The 19,769-nt window shown below is 38.4% G+C and overlaps 2 protein-coding genes across 8 annotated transcripts in view; both read right to left on the bottom strand.

Moving 5' to 3' along the window:
- Positions 1–7,596, bottom strand: part of sema4d (sema domain, immunoglobulin domain (Ig), transmembrane domain (TM) and short cytoplasmic domain, (semaphorin) 4D) — a 74,548-nt gene extending 66,952 nt beyond the window's left edge. For 4 of the 5 annotated variants that reach the window (XM_048165707.1, XM_048165710.1, XM_048165711.1 and 1 more), the window contains exon 1: positions 7,440–7,596. The gene's annotated coding sequence lies outside the window, so the exon portion shown is untranslated. The other variant, XM_048165705.1, reaches the window with a different exon arrangement.
- An 8,810-nt stretch (positions 7,597–16,406) lies between these two features.
- The window catches only part of LOC125252695 (synaptic vesicle glycoprotein 2C-like), a 66,933-nt gene continuing 63,570 nt past the window's right edge, over positions 16,407–19,769 (bottom strand). For all 3 annotated transcript variants that reach the window (XM_048166211.1, XM_048166213.1, XM_048166214.1), the window contains one exon: positions 16,407–19,769. This exon is cut by the window's right edge and continues 796 nt beyond it. The gene's annotated coding sequence lies outside the window, so the exon portion shown is untranslated.

Raw genomic sequence — 19,769 nt, 5'->3', positions numbered from 1 at the left:
TATTCTGCTCTGAATGGACTGGGAAGCTTCGAGTTGTGAACGTGAGAGTATGTCTACACCAAACAAAAGAGCAAGAAAATCCTGTTTTCAATGCAAATGCAAACATGCATTAATACATTCATATTAAAGTCTCTGTTAAAGGGCCCCTGTTATGATGAGGTGTGCAAAGTTTTAAAGAATCACAACAGAACGGACCATCTGACCAATCAGAGCAGAGTAGGCTTGTGGAAAGGCGGGGTTTAGAGAGACTGAGTCTTAGATCGAACTGCTTCAGACACTGTGAGAAAAGAGCTGAAGTTTAAATGTATATTATGAGAAAATTAAAGTGTTTTGTGCATGTAAATCTATTGTAGGAGACTCCACAACAAAATTTGGAACCTTTAAAATAGAACAATAGAGGCACTTTAAGGATGTTGCACTCAACATTTAGAACATTCTAAAACACTGGATAATGTTACAGTGTAACACTACAGAACACAATGAACCCTGAGCAGCCTGAACGACCATGAGGGTAGATGCTGTTTTGTATTTTGTTCCCATGAGTACTTGAGCGTGTTTACGGTAACAACATCACACGTGATCTAACTGTTCATCTCCATCTGAGAGAGTCACAGGATTCTCATAAAACAGAAGCAAAGCAAAGATAAAGATCCTGCCGACGTTCAATCAAATTTGATATCATATGACGGAAAACAGATCTTTTCAAATAAGAGTTTAATCTACTTTGTACACATACTCATTCAAAGCTCCTTCTGCTCCTTAATTAAGTCTTAATTACATTTGTGAAGATGCACGATCACTCTGTGCAGGATCGCAATCTGACAAATTTGAAAGCAATTCACAGAAAGTAAGTGTAAATGGGATTTGAGAGCTGTAGTTTGGATGGAATAGAGCTGGCAAGTTGAGAAGGTCAGAGAGAGGGCGGAAAATGATCATGTTCAACTAAATTACGACTGTTTCGGTGCAAGAGATCTTGACTAGCTTCAGGGAAAAGAAAAACGCAACAGAAATGTAGAATATGGCCTCTTGAACACAACATGATTTGTACAAGCCCGCTTTTAAGGCACGGACTGCTCTCTCTCCTCCACAAAACAGTTTGTTTCTTTTCAAACACTCCCTTCAGAAATATTTAATCTCAGAAGATTCTTGTTTCACTCCCTAAACAACACAAAAAACATTTTCATTAAATTAAATTGAGAAAGAGGTGCTGATGCTATATGGACAAACACCGCTGTAAATGCAAATAATCATTATCGTTTCCCAGGAAAGAATTTGCTGGCATTAGTGTTATCTGGTCTAAAGCAACACTCGTGTCCGATAACTCGTGGCACGCAAGAGAAATCAAGTCAATCCAACACAATGAGAGCTTTCAGCACGGAGACGCATCCAAACACCCGGAATGGCCTTCCCATCAGCCGATAAATCGATTATCTCTGGAATGAGCCTGTTTTAGTTATCTGAGATTAAAAAATGACCATCCCACATGAGTCCCACATGACCCGACACAACCTGACTATCCATGAAGTCAACCTGAAATCCAAATTTACCCCATTTACTTCTGTTTCTGGATTCATTATGAATGACTCATAAATGGATGCTGTTATTAAGGGGGAAAAATTGTCTTCATAATATTTCATCAAATGGCTGATTAGCTCATGACAGTAAATAATGTTACAAAACATTTCTATTTTAAATAAATGCTTTTTTTTTTTAAACTTTCTATTCATCCAAAAATCCTGAAAAAATGTATTACGGTTTTCACTAGAATATGAAGCAGCACAACTGTTTTCAACACTGATAATGATAAGAAATGTTCAGCATATTAAAAGGATTTCTGAAGGATCACGTGACACCAAAAAGTGGAGTAATGATGCTGAAAATTCAGCTTTGATCACAGGAATAAATTACATTTTAAAATATATTCACATAGAAAACAGTTCTTTTAAATTGTAATGATATTTCACAATATTATCATTTTTACTGTATTTTTAATCTAATAAATGCAGCCTTGGTGAGCATTAGAGACAGTAGAAGGCTTTTTATACAGTACAGAATATTTAATTTTTAACTGTAAAAGACTGAAAATGTGATGGCTAATTGGTTAACAGTAAGCGTACCATATATACAGAGAATAACCTTACATTTTGTGTAATTTTACAGTAAAATACTGTTAAATATACCATTTTTTGAAGTAAAAAGAACAAATCATCTTATAATTTACAGTGAAAAGCCATGTACTGAATTCCTGTATGTGTCACTTCACATCTGATGATTTTTAATTTTATTAATTATGTTTCTTCTTAGTTTTTGGTTTCATATTTGCTGTTGGATTTAAAGGTTTAAAGCTTTTCTTTATACATTGCAGTTTTAAACTGTAAAATGTACAGGTTCTGTAAATAAGTTTACATTTTTACTGTATTTTTACTGAATTATTCTGGCAACCACATCTATATCAGTTTTTTTCTGTAAACACAACAGTATTTTTTTTAAAGTAAACTTTTTTTTGTAATAATAGCTGCAAGTTATACATAAATATATAAATAAAAGTCTAAGTTGAAATACTAAAATTACTAAAACATCAATAAAGCTGAAATTAAAAATAAATTAAAGCTAATACAAAAAATAAAAAAAATAAACTTAATCTAAAATTAAATTTGAAACCTGAAAATATAAAAAATAAATACAGTTCAAAATTACCGACTTCGATACAAAGTTGGTGCTCAAATTTTAAAAAAGTGATGCTTTAAGCGTTGTTAAGTGGATTCGTCGACACCTCTGATTGGCCATTGTGTTCACGTGCTCAACAGATATGTCTGTGATTGGCTACAATGATCAACGCACGGGAGCGTTTCAATTTGAAAGCATTTTGAAAAAGGGACCGGTCTGCAAATAGATGCCTTCCTTCAAACACTCCCGTGTGTATCTGTGTAAGCGCTCAGTGAACAGCGACAGCGTCATTGATGTATATTTACAACATTTTGAAGCGTTGATCATTGGAGCCAATCACAGACATATCTGATGAGCACATGAACACAGTGGCCAATCAGAGGTGTTTACGAATCCGCTCAACAGCACTCAAAGAGTCACATTTTTAAAATTTCAATATTGACTTGGCATTGAAGTCGGTACTTTTGACAACACTATTAAAAATACTAATATAAATAATACTAAAATAGCACTTCTTCCAACAACAACACTCAATGCATTACAAAAAACTTGTTTGCAAGGCATAAAATTGCATGAGCATGACAAATAAGGTAAGATGCATTAACAACACAGCACCGGCCTGTCAACTGGACCGTAACGCTCTCACCGGCCTCGGGGCATCATTATTATTCAGTCCTGTTATCGATTACCAAGCATTGCTTATCACTGTGTGTTTTCAAGAAAGGAACTATTAACAGCAGCTATCTGAAGAAACCCTGCGACTGATCTGAGACCTGTGCAGGTGTTGGGGGCAACATAAACTAGCCTGTGGTCAGATTAGAGGGGTAATTAGTATCCAGAAAGGTAACAGAATAAGGGCGTTCTCCTATCTGTCCAGATCCTTCTCTCCACACTCCTCTGGGAGATGGAGGGATGTTGGCAGAGGGACACAAAGCACGACTGTGTTCGGCTCACAAACTCAAGAGTGCCACTTTTGTGCGGTTTCTTAGAGCGAAGGAACATTATATGCCGTGGACGAGCCTTTTCCAGCATCCACAATGTGGACGGAGCATTAAAACAGGGTCAGAGAGCGGTTAGGGCATCAATGTAGGGTTTAGATCAGGTCGCTTTTCACTAGCTTGTAGAAAGAGGTCAGAACTAATGAGAGACCCCTGCTATCGCTTCAGTTCATGTCTAAAGGTGTTCAATCGCTGCACTGATTTTAAATCAGGATGTTCAAATTTAAATAATTAAAGGGTACGTTCACCCAAAAATGAAAATTCACCATTGAAAACAAAACGTTTCAGGTGAACTATCCCTTTAAAGCAATTCAGTCAGTAAATAGGTCTGAATGTCAAAGGTTTTGTTCTGAAAGGCCGGTTCTGTTTATTGACTGGCCGCTGGTGTTCGGTTCACAGGGATATTGGGTACCCGTCTGACCCGGTGCCAACTCATCTGGGTTACATGATTCTATCATGTTCAATGAAGGCGGGTCATTGTCTGCCTGTGTTATCGACATAAACCATGTTTAGATGAACATACGGTATACGACCCACTCGTAGGATCATTTCCTCATTAAAAATGTCCCGAGGGACTAATTTAACATCAATGAACCCATCGGGGGGGAGGCGAGTAATGGCATCTGCTCTAATTATTACAGCACATATAAAGATCAAGGCTATATTCAGAATAAACTACTAGCTTACTGCACTACTGCCTACTATTTTTAAAATGTAGTATGTGAAACAGCACACAGGCATTTCAAATAATAATATGCTACATTGTAGTCACATGATCTCATGACATGGCATTGTTTCAAAGCAGCTTAACAGAAAATCCTGATGTTAATGCTTATAATATCTCCATGCTTTATAGTTGCATTTAGCAGATTAGAGCTGGGCATTCTGTGATGATATAAACAATCAAACAGCTGCGATGGTATATACTGTATATATAAAATTAGAGATACTTATATATCCAACAAAATTGATAATTCTGTCAATTAATCCAATTAAATGCTGTAGAAAATGCACCCAATTATAAATACTGCTGAATTAATAAATGCAAAAACACACATACAAGTAGTAGTAACTAAACTTTAGTAGCAAAAAGTAGTAACTTTAAGCTAAACTTAAAGGACACCTATAATGCCCCTTTCACAAGAAGTAATATAAGTCTCTGGTGTCCCCAGAATGTGTTTGTGAAGTTTCAGCTCAAAATCCCCCACAGATCATTTATTATAGCTTGCCAAATTTGCCTCTATTTGGGTGTGAGCAAAAACACACCGTTTTTGTGTTTGTCCCTTTAAATGCAAATGAGCTGCTGTTCCCCGCCCCCTTTCCAGAAGAGGGCGGAGCTTTAACAGCTCAACAACAACAAAGCTGGAGAATCTCACGCAGCCAAAATGAGGATTGTCAGTAACGGTGTTCAGCCTTACATTGTACATAATACTGTATATCAGTTTAAATGCTTAAATATTATATTATATTTTATTATATATTATAATGTAAGCCTAATAAAAAATTGATCTCACAAGGGGATTGTTTAGGGCTCCTTGCCATGAAAAATCTTGAAATCTCCTGGTATATAAAATTTGGGAAATTCATAAGCAATAAACATAATTTTGATGGTTTAACACTGTTGCTAATAACTGACTGTACAAAAACACATTATGGTTGTCCCAAACCATCATTGTAACTGCTCATATTATATTATTATAAAGAACTGAACTGTCCTGCAGGAGGACAGAAATTATTTTTTAATAGAATTACTTGGTAAAGACTGGTACAGTTAATACAGCAATGTGAAAAAATCTCAAGTAACCTAAAATTAACCTAAATGCTTAATTTAGTGACTGAACTGCTTGTTTTCAAACATTATTTAATATATCACTAAGTTACATCAAGGGTCAAATAAAATAGAAACGGCACATTAAAGTTAATTGTTACAGTTGCATGATAAAACCATTTTTTTGTGTGTGTTTACGTTCATTGTACAGGTCTGATATAAAGTATGTTTTTGCTCAGGTGACCTCAACAGAGAAAAGTTTTGCTCATCAAGAAAAAAAATTAGAGGGAACATTGCTAGCATGTGCCGTCACGTTAATCTTTTGTGCAAAACCCGTATGGACGCCCATTATACATGGCGAACCTGTTTGCCAAACAGAGTCATACACACCACACCAACGTTTATAATTGCTATCAAATGCTGTGAATGGTCTAATATTTTTTTTTTCCAAAATATCACTCGGACAAGCTTGCCAGGTTCAACTTGCAGGCTATCCAAGCTAACAAGACTCTAAATAGTGTTCAGTGTTCGTCTGTGCAGCCAATGACAGAACAGTTATCATGCATTGATCGAACTTTTGCCATGAACTGGTCAACGTTGTCGCTTGCGATAACAAAATGGTGGCGCCGTGGGTGGAAATGTGCAGATTAAGGGGCAGTAATATTTCAATAAGATCCACTTCCTACATCACAAGGGGAGCGAAATCTGAGTGGCTCGTTGCAGAGAAAGGCTTGCCAAAACAAAGTTACCGGGTCGTCCCTTTTCATGTTTTCTAGGTTGGTAGATGCACCGGGGACCCGATTAGCACTTAAAAACAGAAAAAGTCACGATAATAACATTATCATGTTACAAATTTGCAAAAGCATTTCAGTCTCAACACATTTTGCAGCAAAAGACCAAGTAGTCCCTGAAGCTAAGAATAAATTCTATCATTTCAGGGGTCAAGAGGTCATGGACACAAAGGCATTTAATGATAACCCTCCGCTGACAGCCAACAGTTCACAGCAGGCTATATTCTTCCACTTAACAGCCACTTTTACCTGCTTCTATTTTAGACACCTGCTCTGAGACACGAAAGGGACACTCTTTCTCCAGTCCAAACATTTTATGCAGTTTAAACAAGCACAAGTGACAGAAACAAACTGACAAAGATGCATGAACTGTGTTGAAAAATGCAGATAGTCATCATGTGGCACTGACATGCTATAGTTTCATTTTAAACATGTTTGAACTGCATGCATTGATTGAGAGACTGCATGTAATATTTACTTATATTACTTTTATGTTAATGCATGTCAAAACACATGACCATTTAAATTAAATTACAAAACAACATACATTTATATAAACTTTTAACCTAAATTTTGATGTTCAAAATGTTGATGCTCAAGTGCATTGCATACATTGATTTGCTTACATAGAAGTTTGCTGGTTCTGAAGTAAAAATGCACAAAGAAAAAAAAAATCTGATGAGGTCTCGTTTGAGCTACAAGACTCTTTTGTTGTTTAGATGAAAAGTCTGGGATAATTTATGCGAGTTTGACTGCAGACCTCAACATGACCCTAAAATGCCAGACTAACATAAAAACAAAAAAAAACACAACTAAACCAAACAGTACCCAACGCGCAGGTTAACCCAGTTTGAATTAACTTATGCAAACAGTTACAAGAGAACGACAAAAGACGACATAGTCGCTGTCAGCCAATGAGCATCTGATATTTTCAAAAAGAGCAAATACTTTCCTTTTGTTCGGTTGTTTTTGAACAAAACTCAAAGAAACACTAAATGAACCCGCCACTAAACGCGAACAAACAGCTCTGGACGGTCAAAGTGAAGTGTATTGTGGTATAGAGGAGGAAGAAACCTGCTGTAAATGATCCAGCCGCGGAGGAACAAGTGCAGCTCAAAGTCCTAAAACCTCTCGAGACCAGAGTCCATAGAAACCGGAGAACAACAATCCTCCAAACCCGAACACACAGAGAATGAATCCCGTACAGACACTCACCCGGGCGGCGAGAAGGTTCCGGTCCTCCGCGCGCGGGTTAAACGTTTAAAGATTAAAGAGTTTCTGAGAGCTGATGCCGTGACCTGACGCGTTTCTGCCTCTCAGCAATGTTTGTGTGTGTGTGTGTGTGTGTGAGAGAGAGAGAGAGAGAGAGAGAGAGAGAGAGAGAGAGCGAGAGCGAGCAAGCGCGCAACTATCCTCAGACGCTTACAAACGTCTTACAAAAGTTTTGTTTTATATATATTTTTTTTTAATTTGATAAATATTTTATTTTAATACAGATTTGGTTCAATAATTGGAATTTCAATTTTTAGAAAAAATAAATTATTTTTATGACAACTTTACTAAAGGATACAAGAAATCATATGATATAACAAAAAATAGTAATACATATTTAATAATAAAAAAAAATATATATATATAGGCTACGTTAAATAACATACAATGTTAGAACTTAAAGGGTTAGCTCACAGAAAAATGAAAATTCTGTCATTTATTACTCACTCTCATGCCGTTTCACACCCGTAAGACCTTCATTAATCTTCAGAACACAAATTAAGATATTTTTGTTGAAATCCAATGGCTCAGTGAGGCCTGCATAGCCAGCAATGACATTTTCTCTCTCAAGATCCATTAATGTACTAAAAACATATTTAAATCAGTTCATGTGAGTACAGTGGTTCAATATTAATATTATAAAGCGACGAGAATATTTGTGGTGCACCAAAATAATGACTTATTTAGTGATGGCTGATTTCAAAACACTGCTTCAGGAAGCTTCGGAGCATAATGAATCAGCGTATCGAATCGAGTCGCGTGTCAAACCGCCAAACTGCTGAAATCACGTGACTTTGGCGCTCCGAACCGCTGATTCAACACGCTGATTCGTAATGCTCCGAATCTTCCTGAAGCATTGTTTTGAAATCGGCATCACTATGTAAGTCGTTATTTTGTTTTTTTGGCGCACCAAAAATATTCTCGTCGCTTTATAATATTAATATCGAACCACTGTACTCACATGAACTGATTTAAATATGTTTTTAGTACCTTTTTGGATCTCGAGAGAGGAAATGTCATTGCTGGCTATGCAGGCCTCAAGGAGTCATCGGATTTCAACAAAAATATCTTAATTTGCGTTCCAAAGATTAACGAAGGTCTTATGGGTGTGGAATGACATGAGGGTGAGTAATAAATGACATTATTTTTATTTTTGGGTGAACTAACACTTTAACAACAGCTTGGGCAGCTTCTGAGAAGTTGTTGGAATGATTAAACCGAACATCACACAACAGCAGTGGATAGTGGCGTTTCGCTCGTGAATGATTCAGTGGCTGCATCCGAAAACTTAAAAAATGCACTTTCGGAGGACGCATTACAAAGTAGGATGGCATCAAGGCACGTCCGAATCCAAAGTTAGCTTCACGATATGCCTTCATCTGATCGTTTTTTGAAGGCAGCATGGATATACCCTTTGCTGCCTTTGATATCTCACAGTACTGTGCTTTTCATTCTGTGACGGTTGTTGAGCTAAAAATATAAAGATGGTGTCTGAAAGTTGCAGTTAGTGGTCATTTTATGTGTAAATGTTTTTGACCATTGTTTTCCACCTTTGATGCCATTTCTAGTGAGAAATTACTACTGTAGCACTTAAACATTCGCTTAGTTTTCACCTAAACTTACGCTATTTTGCTGTAGATGATTAAACCATTATGCTGCCTTAGAAGTCTGTCCGAAATCAGTTTCATGAGGTGCCTTTGTACAAAGCCATTGCCTGTTAGGGCAGTGAGGCAACAAGTCAGCTGCCTAAGCTTTCAGATGCAGCCAGTGTTTTTACCCAAATTGGTTGAGTGAATGATTCAATGACTCATTCAAAAAGGCAGTCACTTGTTTCATTACTGAAAGAATCCGTGTTTTTTAATTAAATGATTCAATGACTCATGCTGTGTCCGAAATCACCCCCTATACCCTCATTCACTATTCCCTTCATTAGTCTTCTAATATAGTTGACTTGAGGGAGTGAATGAAAACGAGTGAGTAAATTCGGACACTGCACCGGAAGGGCTGCCACATTTGTATAGTTTGTACTTACAGTTTAATAATCATTTGAAACTCAGCATACCGGCAGCTCCAGTAGTAATGAAAAGATTTTATCTTGAACTCTGTCACGGAAACTATGTATAAACCTTAATTAAACAATTTAATAATCAATTAAAAAGGATTTTATACCTGTATGATATTACACTGTAGCCACATTGGACTAGCGATTTGGAAAATGGATAGATGATTCAGCTGCGGGTGCCATCTTCTGGTCAGACATTGGAATTCATTCGACCCACTACTCTCACAGTGCATTATGGGTGTTCTTCAGATGTTAAGCGTACATCGATTATACACTCGTTATTGCGGTGCATTGTGGGATTGAATGAGTGCACTCGATAACGTCCACTATGGTTTCGGACACCCCTACAAATGGCTGTCCCTGGCCCTATTTAAGGGTATAGGGGCAATTTCAGACACACCCTCACTCATAAAGACAAATGAATCAGTACTGTTGCACGAATCGGGTCACTAAATGATTCGATAATACAGTCACTTGTCACCACCTACTGGTGTAACTATGCAACCTGCAGAAAGTGGCTCTGAAAAATCTACTTAAACACACTTGTTCCTTTCTGGAACAAACAAATATATTTTACAAATATTTTAAAATATATATTTTATCATAATAAAGTATTCTAGTCAGTTCTGTAATAAAATTATCTATTTAAATAAGTTTTTTTTAACTCTTGACTGGACTTTAACTACTGACTGAGAAGTTACTGAAGCTGACAGTATTTACCTGGAAAAAGAGGAAAAACAGGATTTACCTGAGCTGGAAAAAGATCCTTCACGGACAATATTGTCTTATCAAACCGGGATGTTTTATGACCACGTGTCAAACTGAAATATGAAATGATTCTTAAACTCAAATGTGTGTAAACTGCTGCCTTTGAATCAGAAGCCCCTTGACTTATTACAGTTATAAGATTTATATTTGAAAAGCCAAGTCCTGTTAAACATAGATATATGGCGTTATTGAGAATATAGAGTCGAATATATTTATTGCACCTGTAGAGTCATTGTGTTTACATAACAAGCATAACCTCAGTATGTGAGGATACGTGTTACACTGGAACCTAGATTTGCTTTAATCCTGGACAGGAGTTTTCCGTTTATGGGCTCTGTGTCTCAAGTTATGGGCCTTGACATTACAGTGGATGTTTATAAGAAACCTGAAAAAGAAACATTTCTCTCGGCACAAGCAAGCTGCAAGAAAGAAATGAAAGGCCCATTGTCAAGAGGTCAAAGGTTATGTGACATTTTCAGCCCATGGAGGAGTGAATCCAAAACAGGAGAACAGAGCAAGTGTTGTCTTTTTCCTCCACATTATCAGGCAAAAGAAACATTCTGCATTCATTATTCACATTATTATTCACATTTGAATATAGTGCTTGTGTGCACTAGTTTCATGCTTTTATTTTTGGCCAAGTTGTGAGATCCTGTGGTCAGCGCCGCTAGATATTTAACATTGATGAACCATGCAAACACTTTCCATATGTTTTCAAGTCTTGTTTTCGCAGAATGACTCTTTAAGCTGCTTTATCTGTTACACCCTCTTCACCCGATCTGGAAGAATTTTAAAAAGAGAGATCTGATGTAATGACGCTCCTTTCGCAGATAACAGTGGCAAACCAGCAGCATTTACACACAGAGCCGTGCTCATAAATCAGCTGATCTGACAGTGAATTGCTCTGTAATTGGGCGGCGTAACACAGATAACGTGTTGCGTGTGACCCTGTACGTCACGCTCTGAGTGCTGTGTGTAATGCTGCTGTACACATGAAGAATGAAGTCACTGAGCGTAAACATGCATGTGCTGAATTCAGTGTGTCAAGTAAGGCCTGGGAATGTGAGGCATCTCTGAGTAAGAGGGACAATGTCTGATCAGATCTGCCCTGTATAGATATACAGGAATCCTAATTCATGTCAACTAGACTTGCTATAGACTTGCTATGTAGTTGCTAGGACAGGAAATGCCAGGGAGTTGCTTTGTGGTTGCTAGGACAGGGAGGTTGCCAGGTTGTTGCCAGAGAGATGCTATTCAGGTGTTAGGGCAGGGAGTTGCTATGTGGCTGCTAGGGTGTTCTGAGTGGTTGCCAGGGAGTTGCTATACTGCTCTTGGTGATTGCCAGGGCATTGCTATGTAAATGCTAGGACAAGGAGGTTGCCAGGGAGTTGCTATGTGGTTGCTAGGGTAGGGAGGTTGCCAGGAATTTGCTATATGGTTGTTAGGGTGATCTAGGTGGTTGTCAGGAAGATGCTATTCAGTTGCAAGGGCAGAGAGTTGCTATGTGGCTGCTAGGGTGTTCTGAGTGGTTGCCAGGGAGTTGCTATACTGCTCTTGGTGATTGCCAGGGCATTGCTATGTAAATGCTAGGACAAGGAGGTTGCCAGGGAGTTGCTATGTGGTTGCTAGGGTAGGGAGGTTGCCAGGAATTTGCTATATGGTTGTTAGGGTGATCTAGGTGGTTGTCAGGAAGATGCTATTCAGTTGCTAGGGCAGGGAGTTGCTATGTGGTTGCTAGGGTGTTCTGGGTGGATGCCATTGAGATGCTTTGCAGTTGCAAGAGCAGAGAGTTGCTATGTGGTTGCTAGGGTGTTCTGGGTGGTTGACAGGGAGTTACTATGTGGTTGCTATACTGCTCTAGGTTATTGCCTGTGAATTGCTTTGTAGTTGCTAGGAAAAGGAGGTTACCAGGGAGTTGTTATGTGGTTGCTAGGGCAGGGAGGTTGCCAGGGATTTGCTGTATGGTTGTTAGGGGGATATAGGTGGTTGCCAGGGAGATGCTATGCAGTTGCTAGGGCAGGGAGTTGCTATGCGGTTGCTAGGGTGTTCTGGGTGGTTGCCAGGGAGTTGCCAGAGATTTGCTAAATGGTTGTTAGGTTGATCTAGGCGGCTGTCAAGGAGATGCTATGCAGTCGCTAGGGCAGGGAGTTGCTATGTGTTTGCTAAGGTATTCTAGGTGGTTGACAGGGAGTTGCTATGTGGTTGCTAGAGCAGGGAGGTTGCCATGCAGTTGCTATGTGGTCACTAGGGCAGGGAGGTTGCCAGGGATTTGCTGTATGGTTGTTAGGGTGATCTAGGTGGTTGCCAGGGAGATGCTATGCAGTTACTAGGGCAGGTAGTTGCTATGTGGTTGCTTGGATGTTCTAGATGGTTGCCAGGTAGTTGCTACGTGGTTTCTTACTGTCTTTAAAAAGTTAGAGGTTTGTTAAGATCACTGTTAACAATATCAGTTGTGCCAGGGCATTGCTATGTAGTTGCTAGGACAGGGAGGTTGTCAGGGAGTTGCTATGTGGTTGCAAGGGCAGGGAGGTTGCCAGGGAGTGGAGTTGCTATGTGATTGCTAAGGTGTTCTGGGTGGTTGCCAGGGAGTTGCTATGTGGTTGCTATACTGCTCTAGGTAATTGCCAGGGCATTGCTTTGTAGCTGCTAGGACAGGAAGGTGGACAGGAAGGTTGCCAGGGAGTTGCTATGTGGTTGCCCTATTTGTCCCCCTGAAGGAGACAGACTATGCATCTTTAATTATTAACCAGCAAACTGTGGCATTCCTGCACTGCAAAAGCATATTACCAGTTTAACTGCAAGCTACAAACTGTCTTTAAACTGAATCACAAGTGAAGCAGCAGCAGGAGTTCCTTCTGTTAGTGGTCTCTGAACGCAGCAGCTGACTGGTGGTTTAACCTCAGGGATCGGCTGGATGTTTAATGTTCTCTGAGACCGCTGATATGACGGATAATTGCACAGATGTGCTGTTTTTCTTTCTCTTCTGTTCCCCCTTGAGAGTAATTACAGGAGGGAGAGGCGATCTGATCTGAGTTCATGGCCTGTATGAATGAAGATCAGCACTACTTTGAAATACAGAAACTGCTATTGATGGTGGGTTTGTAGAATATGTATCTGTGCAGTTGAGAGTCACGTAGTTGTAGTTGCTTTACTAAGAAAGTGTGCATTTTTATCCTACATAGTTTTAGCTCACATGATATGTGCAATTTAATATGTACTCATGATGCAAATAATTCAATTCAAATGTGATGTTTTGAATATCTTCTTTCCCAGAAGTAAAAGCAATAATCCTTATCAGAATGCATACAGTATGATTATGTAAATATGACTTTCTGGCACATACAAGCACACACAAGACTTCAGTATACAGCTCTGTCAAGTTTACACAGCATGCAATAATTTTGAAACATTACAAAGCAGATATTTGCAGTCCTGCTGTTTGGTCAGTTCACACATGATTTGAAACAGCTGTTCAGCAGTATGTGTACTTTTCCATTTTAGTTGTAGTTCAGATGATCTCGTATCAGCAGTGTTTTACACTTGCAAGCATTATAAGCAACAGCACTCACAATTTCAAGCTTTTCCACAGCTCAAGCCAAACAGAGTGAGAATTGTTTCAGTAGTATTAATAGCTTTTTATAATTCATAATGATAGGCTACTGCACCTTGAGCATGATGTGAACTGTTTTTCAGCAGGGATACATTCAAAGACAGTGAGGGTGAAAAGAGACGGGCTGGTGAGGATCTAGTTTCACTCGCGCATTCCAGCAGGATTAAACTGTCCTTGAGTCAGTCAGAGACAAACCGATTTAAAGCTGCATGTCATTCCCGAATCACACACCACGTATCAAAATACACAGTCCTGGTCCAATAAAAGTTCTGGACCTGAGGAGTATAGTTCTTGTATCGGCACTGACGCAATATGGGATGTTTGGAGCTCGCGCGCCATCTTGTGTCGAAGCGTCTAATCCATCCAATATTTTCAGTTATTTACACATCTTTTACAAATGATAATTACAAATTTCGTTATATATTACTAACATTATATATGATTTATTTTAATAATATTTTATAATAATATCATAAAACAATTATTATTAATAATAACTTATCCAATTCGTATATATTGTAATTATATTATAATAATAACAACAATAATATATTTATATAATAATATGTTTACATTAACAGTACCACCACAAGATAATTTTAATGCACTCACGTTCGCCACTAGAGGTCACAAAAGACCCTTTTCACAGACTGTGATGATGCTGCAGTTTTTTATATTTTAATTGTTTTTTTTAAATGTATGTACATTTATAACACTATACTTAGTATTATATTACATTTGCATCAAATTACAAAAACAACAACAACAAAAAAAAAAAAACTAGTTAACGCTGCTGTATGAGTGACGGTAAAAATGACATATTGACTGCCGTTATCAATCGCTCTCTATTTTTTTCCTCTTTTTGAAATTTGTGAAAACATTATTGTGGAGTTTTTCTTTTGCTCTTTGCGCAAATAGAAACAAAATATATATATATATATTTAATAAAGTCTCTTAAGAAGGTTGCATCATTTCCGGTTCAGATCTTATGTATATGCTTCGTTAAAGGTGCAATATGTAAGAATTTTGCAGTAAAATATCCAAAAACCACTAGGCCAGTGTTTTATATTTTGTTCACTTGAGTACTTACAATATCCCAAATGTTTCCAACTATTTGTAAATCGTGAGAAAATTGCAATTTTAACCAAGGCTCCGGGACGTGTGAGGAGTCGCCTGTCAATGGCGCCATACCCGCGTTACCCTCGGTTTCCGGTTTTATTTTGTAGAAACCATGGAAACATCAAAAACACTTTAAAATATTACATGTTTAATAAACAAGGGAACAACTGTTTGGTTACATTTATAGACAGAAAACTAATTGTTGTTATATAGCTCAACACGTTTAGTCTTATTGTTTAAATCTAATTTTCTTTTTTTTCTTTTTTGCGAGTAACATGCTTTACCATGCCTCAGAGAAAAACACTATTTTGTCAAGTAGCTAACATAGTATAATCAGATGCAGCTTTATTTTTAGTAACAGTAATACAGCATTTTCTCCATCATACAATACGTTTTAAAATTAATTGCATGCCATTTATCAACACAAGCCATCCAATATTTAATATGATATTCTAAAATCGATCTATCTTACTGCAGTGTGTCTCAAACAAGTGAGCGAATGCACAGAGTACCGTTATATAATTTTCAACACACTCAAATGATCTAATATGATAAACAGAGCTGTTACCTCATACTCATGACCGGAAACGCGGAAGCGGCGCCGGCGACTGTGACATAATAAAAGTCCCGCTGCTCGTGAGGCGTGTGTTGATCAATCGCTCCTCGTTCAGCTCCACAACACTCGCTCCTGCTCTGCTTCATACTACAGTAATGTTAATAATCGCATCCATGAACATGATTTCTTCCCGAGTCCTATTCCGATTCTTTTCCACCAACCGTTGAGATGGAGACCACATGTCCCAAGATTCCGCACTCAAACTTGGCGTCATCAAGCTACGCCTTTGTTTTGAATAGGCCTCTAGCGGACATAAAATATTACATTGTGCACCTTTAAGTATAGAGCTGTTTTACTCAAGATGTCTTCAAGTGAGTGAGCAAAGATGAGCATAACCAATGTCCTTCACATCACATTGATATTTGTAAGTGTTTTTTCTTCTTCTCACTTACATTCATATATTACAACTGAATATAACGTCAACAGTAAAAATAATCGCAGTCAGTTTGTACTGCCATTAAAGGGACAGTTCACCCAAAAATGAAATTTGTGTCATTAATTACTCACCCTCATGTCGTTCCACACCTGTAAGACTTTCGTTGATCTTCCGAACACAAATTAAGATATTTTTTATGAAATCTGAGAGCTTTCTGTCCTTCCATTGACAGCTACGTGACTGGAATTTGGCGCAAAGCACTCGCGTCACTTCATAAAGTTGAGGTTAAAACACTGGACCAAATTTTCCCTTAATTTTGGGTCTGTTTAAAGGAAAAAATAAGCAGACACTCGGCAGAGTCTTATAATGAAACTCTTTAATAGCAGTTCATCTGGATCCACTTCAGTTCCGTTCACACTGTACATGGCACTTTTCTCTTTCTTTTCAAAAGAAAATCAGATACATCAGAGAAATCTGGCCAGTGACGTCACAGACACTTGACAGCAGACGTGTCGTTGGCATGCCAGATCCACAACCAATCACAACCCATTTCAGAACGACGTCACACACTCACAATAATGATACATTCATCTTTCAAAACCAAGAAATAAACTCATGGCGAAAGCACGACAGACAAATCACTGCAACACAAAGTCTCAATATGCACATGCACGGGTGTATTTATTAACAAGAAATCACGTTTCATTTGTTTGTGTGGTATGTTTCAGATAGGCCACTTGAATTTGTTCAGAAATTAATATGAAAAACACAAGTTCAAATAGACAGTTCAGACCAGGAGATGCATAACTTTAAATTAAATCCATTCCTCTCATGAACTGAATTTGTTCAGAACCGTGAAAATAAACTACACAAAATCCTCGTTAGTTCAAATAACACCCCTCAAAAAAATCACACAACCAGCCAAAATAAACACCTATAGACAGAAATGAATGTCAGTAAATACAAGATATCTACACAAACACATGAGGAGACGTCTGCATACACATCTGACAATGAAAAAAATAATGTTTTAACTCAACAGGCAACACTTTACAACATTTAGACATGTACAGCACACGTTGTCGCCTGTGATAAGTTCAAAACAAGTGTTTATCTTTACTTTTCCGACATACACATGACAAAACATCATTAAATTAGGCCAGAAACATACTTCGACACAAGTACGTGAATGCTGAAATGTCTCCGCGTGGACGCAGTGCACTTGTGTAGAGTATGTTTCTGCTGTTTAGTGTACTTCAGTGCATGTAGACAGCAGCAGCAGGGCCTGTGCGTCATCGAGATCAGACCAGGCTGAATGGCTTTTATTATTTTCTATGATGCGGCCGTATCACGTCCTGTCATATTGCACAATTGCATGTACGAAATTTCCAGTGGAATGTGATGGCGAAACACAACATATTTTTTCCGCCTATTTGAGCAGTAGAGCGTTCGAACGCACGCTCAATTCTGCTGTGCGATGGATCGCTACAACCTACGAGAAGCCGACCGGAGGGATTTTAAAGAGGAAGGAGGCACGGAGAGGAAGCAAAAGGCCATTCAGTTTTCAGAGGAAGAGTTCGCAAATGGAAGCGTAGCAGCTAGACTAGGGTTATCAAGACGCCTTTAACCCTTAAACCAAGAGAGAGACACACACAAATGAAGTCCGTATTAGCTAGGCTACATTGACGACAAAGTTCACGAAGGCAAGAATGAAGTCGACGCATGTCGGTCAGAGCGCATCTGACGTGTTCTTCCGCTAGCTAAATCATTATAAAAAGCAGAAAATGTAAACTGGATAATCGTTATCGTCTTCAGAAATGTTTCGGTGGAAGTCACCAGCAGTAGCGGCCTTTGCTATGTTTCAGCCGTTTCACTTGCAACAGAAGGGGCTTCCGTCGGTGTTGCCAATCTGGGGTTTTCCAGCGGAAGTGGGCTACTTTAACATTGTTGCTGCGGTTTGAAGCGAACCCAAATAACATGATATTTAGCCCCTGGAATACAAATTTTACCAGGTGAACCCCGGCAAAAACGCGGATTTTACCCCCTGGGGGTGCAATTTTTACTGGACGACCCCCCCGAAACACAATTGGGCTAGTTTTGAGTAGCAATTGGGTGGGTATTTTTGTGAAAACCTGGCAACCCTCTTCAAAAAAGAGTCCCATCCCAGCCATCATTGCAGCGCATACACACCAGAGGTGGAAATTAATAGGGCTTGGGGTAAAAATGCCACCAAAATGAATAAAAATGCTTCCAAATACCAAGAGATGGTGCAAAAAAAAAGTCTTCATACAATTCCTTGTTTTTAATATTTATAAACAATATCACACGAGCAAAGTGCAGTTTTCCTGAATATCAGCACATTTGCAAATGTGATATTGATTTTATACAACAATTCAATAAACAATAAGTTAATTGGCTATTAGGTGATTTACATTTTAGACACAATATTGTCTGATTTTCCTCTATTTTGCCTATGAAAATATTTCCAAACAGTAGAGCCATTGCGCGTCTCCGAGCAACGCAGTTTTGTTATGAATCCGCGTTTTTGAACAAATCGTTCTAATGAATGACTCAACATTTGTGTCCCAAATTACGCACTATACACTGTGCACTTATGCAATATGTACTTAAAGCCTGGGATACACTGCACGATTTTTGCAATCCTTTAAGATCATTACAAATCACACTGTGCGACATGGATCCATTGAACTCGGGCATGACATGCATGTAAACTGTATGATGATGACACCTGTCGTAGGCTACGATGAAAGTTTCTATAGAAGAATAAAACGTCATCAGCATGCGCTAGTGGTTAACAAAAAGACCATGTTGAATCACACTTTGGCAGTTGTAGATTTTATGTGTGCTGAAAATATAAAGGAAGCAGCGAGAAAAGAGCATGAGGTGAGCAGTTTTAAGTTTTAGCGCCATGTTGCTTTGATTTCATGTGGCATTTTTATTGGCTGGTCACTAGACGTTGGTCGTAGCAGCAAACACACTGCGATGATCATGCTGAATTTCTGACACTGTCAGAAAACTATCCTAGGCTATCTTTGGTCGCAAGACCGGCCATCTTTGAACCTCTCTCACTGTATGACAAAGGACCACCGATTAAAAGCCACGATTACAGAAATCGCCACGATTGTTTCACGATGGCAATCTTTCGTCTGGGACAGCCAAAAATCGTGCAGTGTATCCCGGGCTTAAATTTTTACAGTTATTTTGTCGTCCAACATCGGAGTCTGACGCCCCTCCCCCTCCGCTACGTAATTAAAGCTGTGACAGTTGAGTGCATGAAGTGTCCAACATTCCACACTTCATTTTTTTCGGTTAATTATGTGTATCATCCGGGTGTTTAAAGTGCACTTATTCTTTTTGGAATTTTCAGTGTGAACACACTGCTCACACTATTTACTACAAAACAGCGTAGAATAGTACGCAAATTGGGACGCACCTAATGACTCACTCACTTTGGCTTTGTCCCTAAATGAATCAGCCATTTTGAATGATTTGTTTGATTGAATGATTCAATGACTAATTCGTTTAGACAATGATTTGACACCACCTACTGGTGATTTTAGTATCATTTAATTATAGCTGAGGGACTGAAGGACGATGATTGAATGCTGTTTTTGTTTTCAGTCATGATTGTAACAATAGTTCTTGGTTAAAGAGATAGAATGTGTTTATAAATAAATATATAAATATAGCAGAGAAATTAA

The sequence above is a fragment of the Megalobrama amblycephala genome, linkage group LG18 (assembly GCF_018812025.1).
Source record: "Megalobrama amblycephala isolate DHTTF-2021 linkage group LG18, ASM1881202v1, whole genome shotgun sequence".
Taxonomy (NCBI): Eukaryota; Metazoa; Chordata; class Actinopteri; order Cypriniformes; family Xenocyprididae; genus Megalobrama; species Megalobrama amblycephala.
This window is presented reverse-complemented; position numbering and strand designations above follow the sequence as displayed.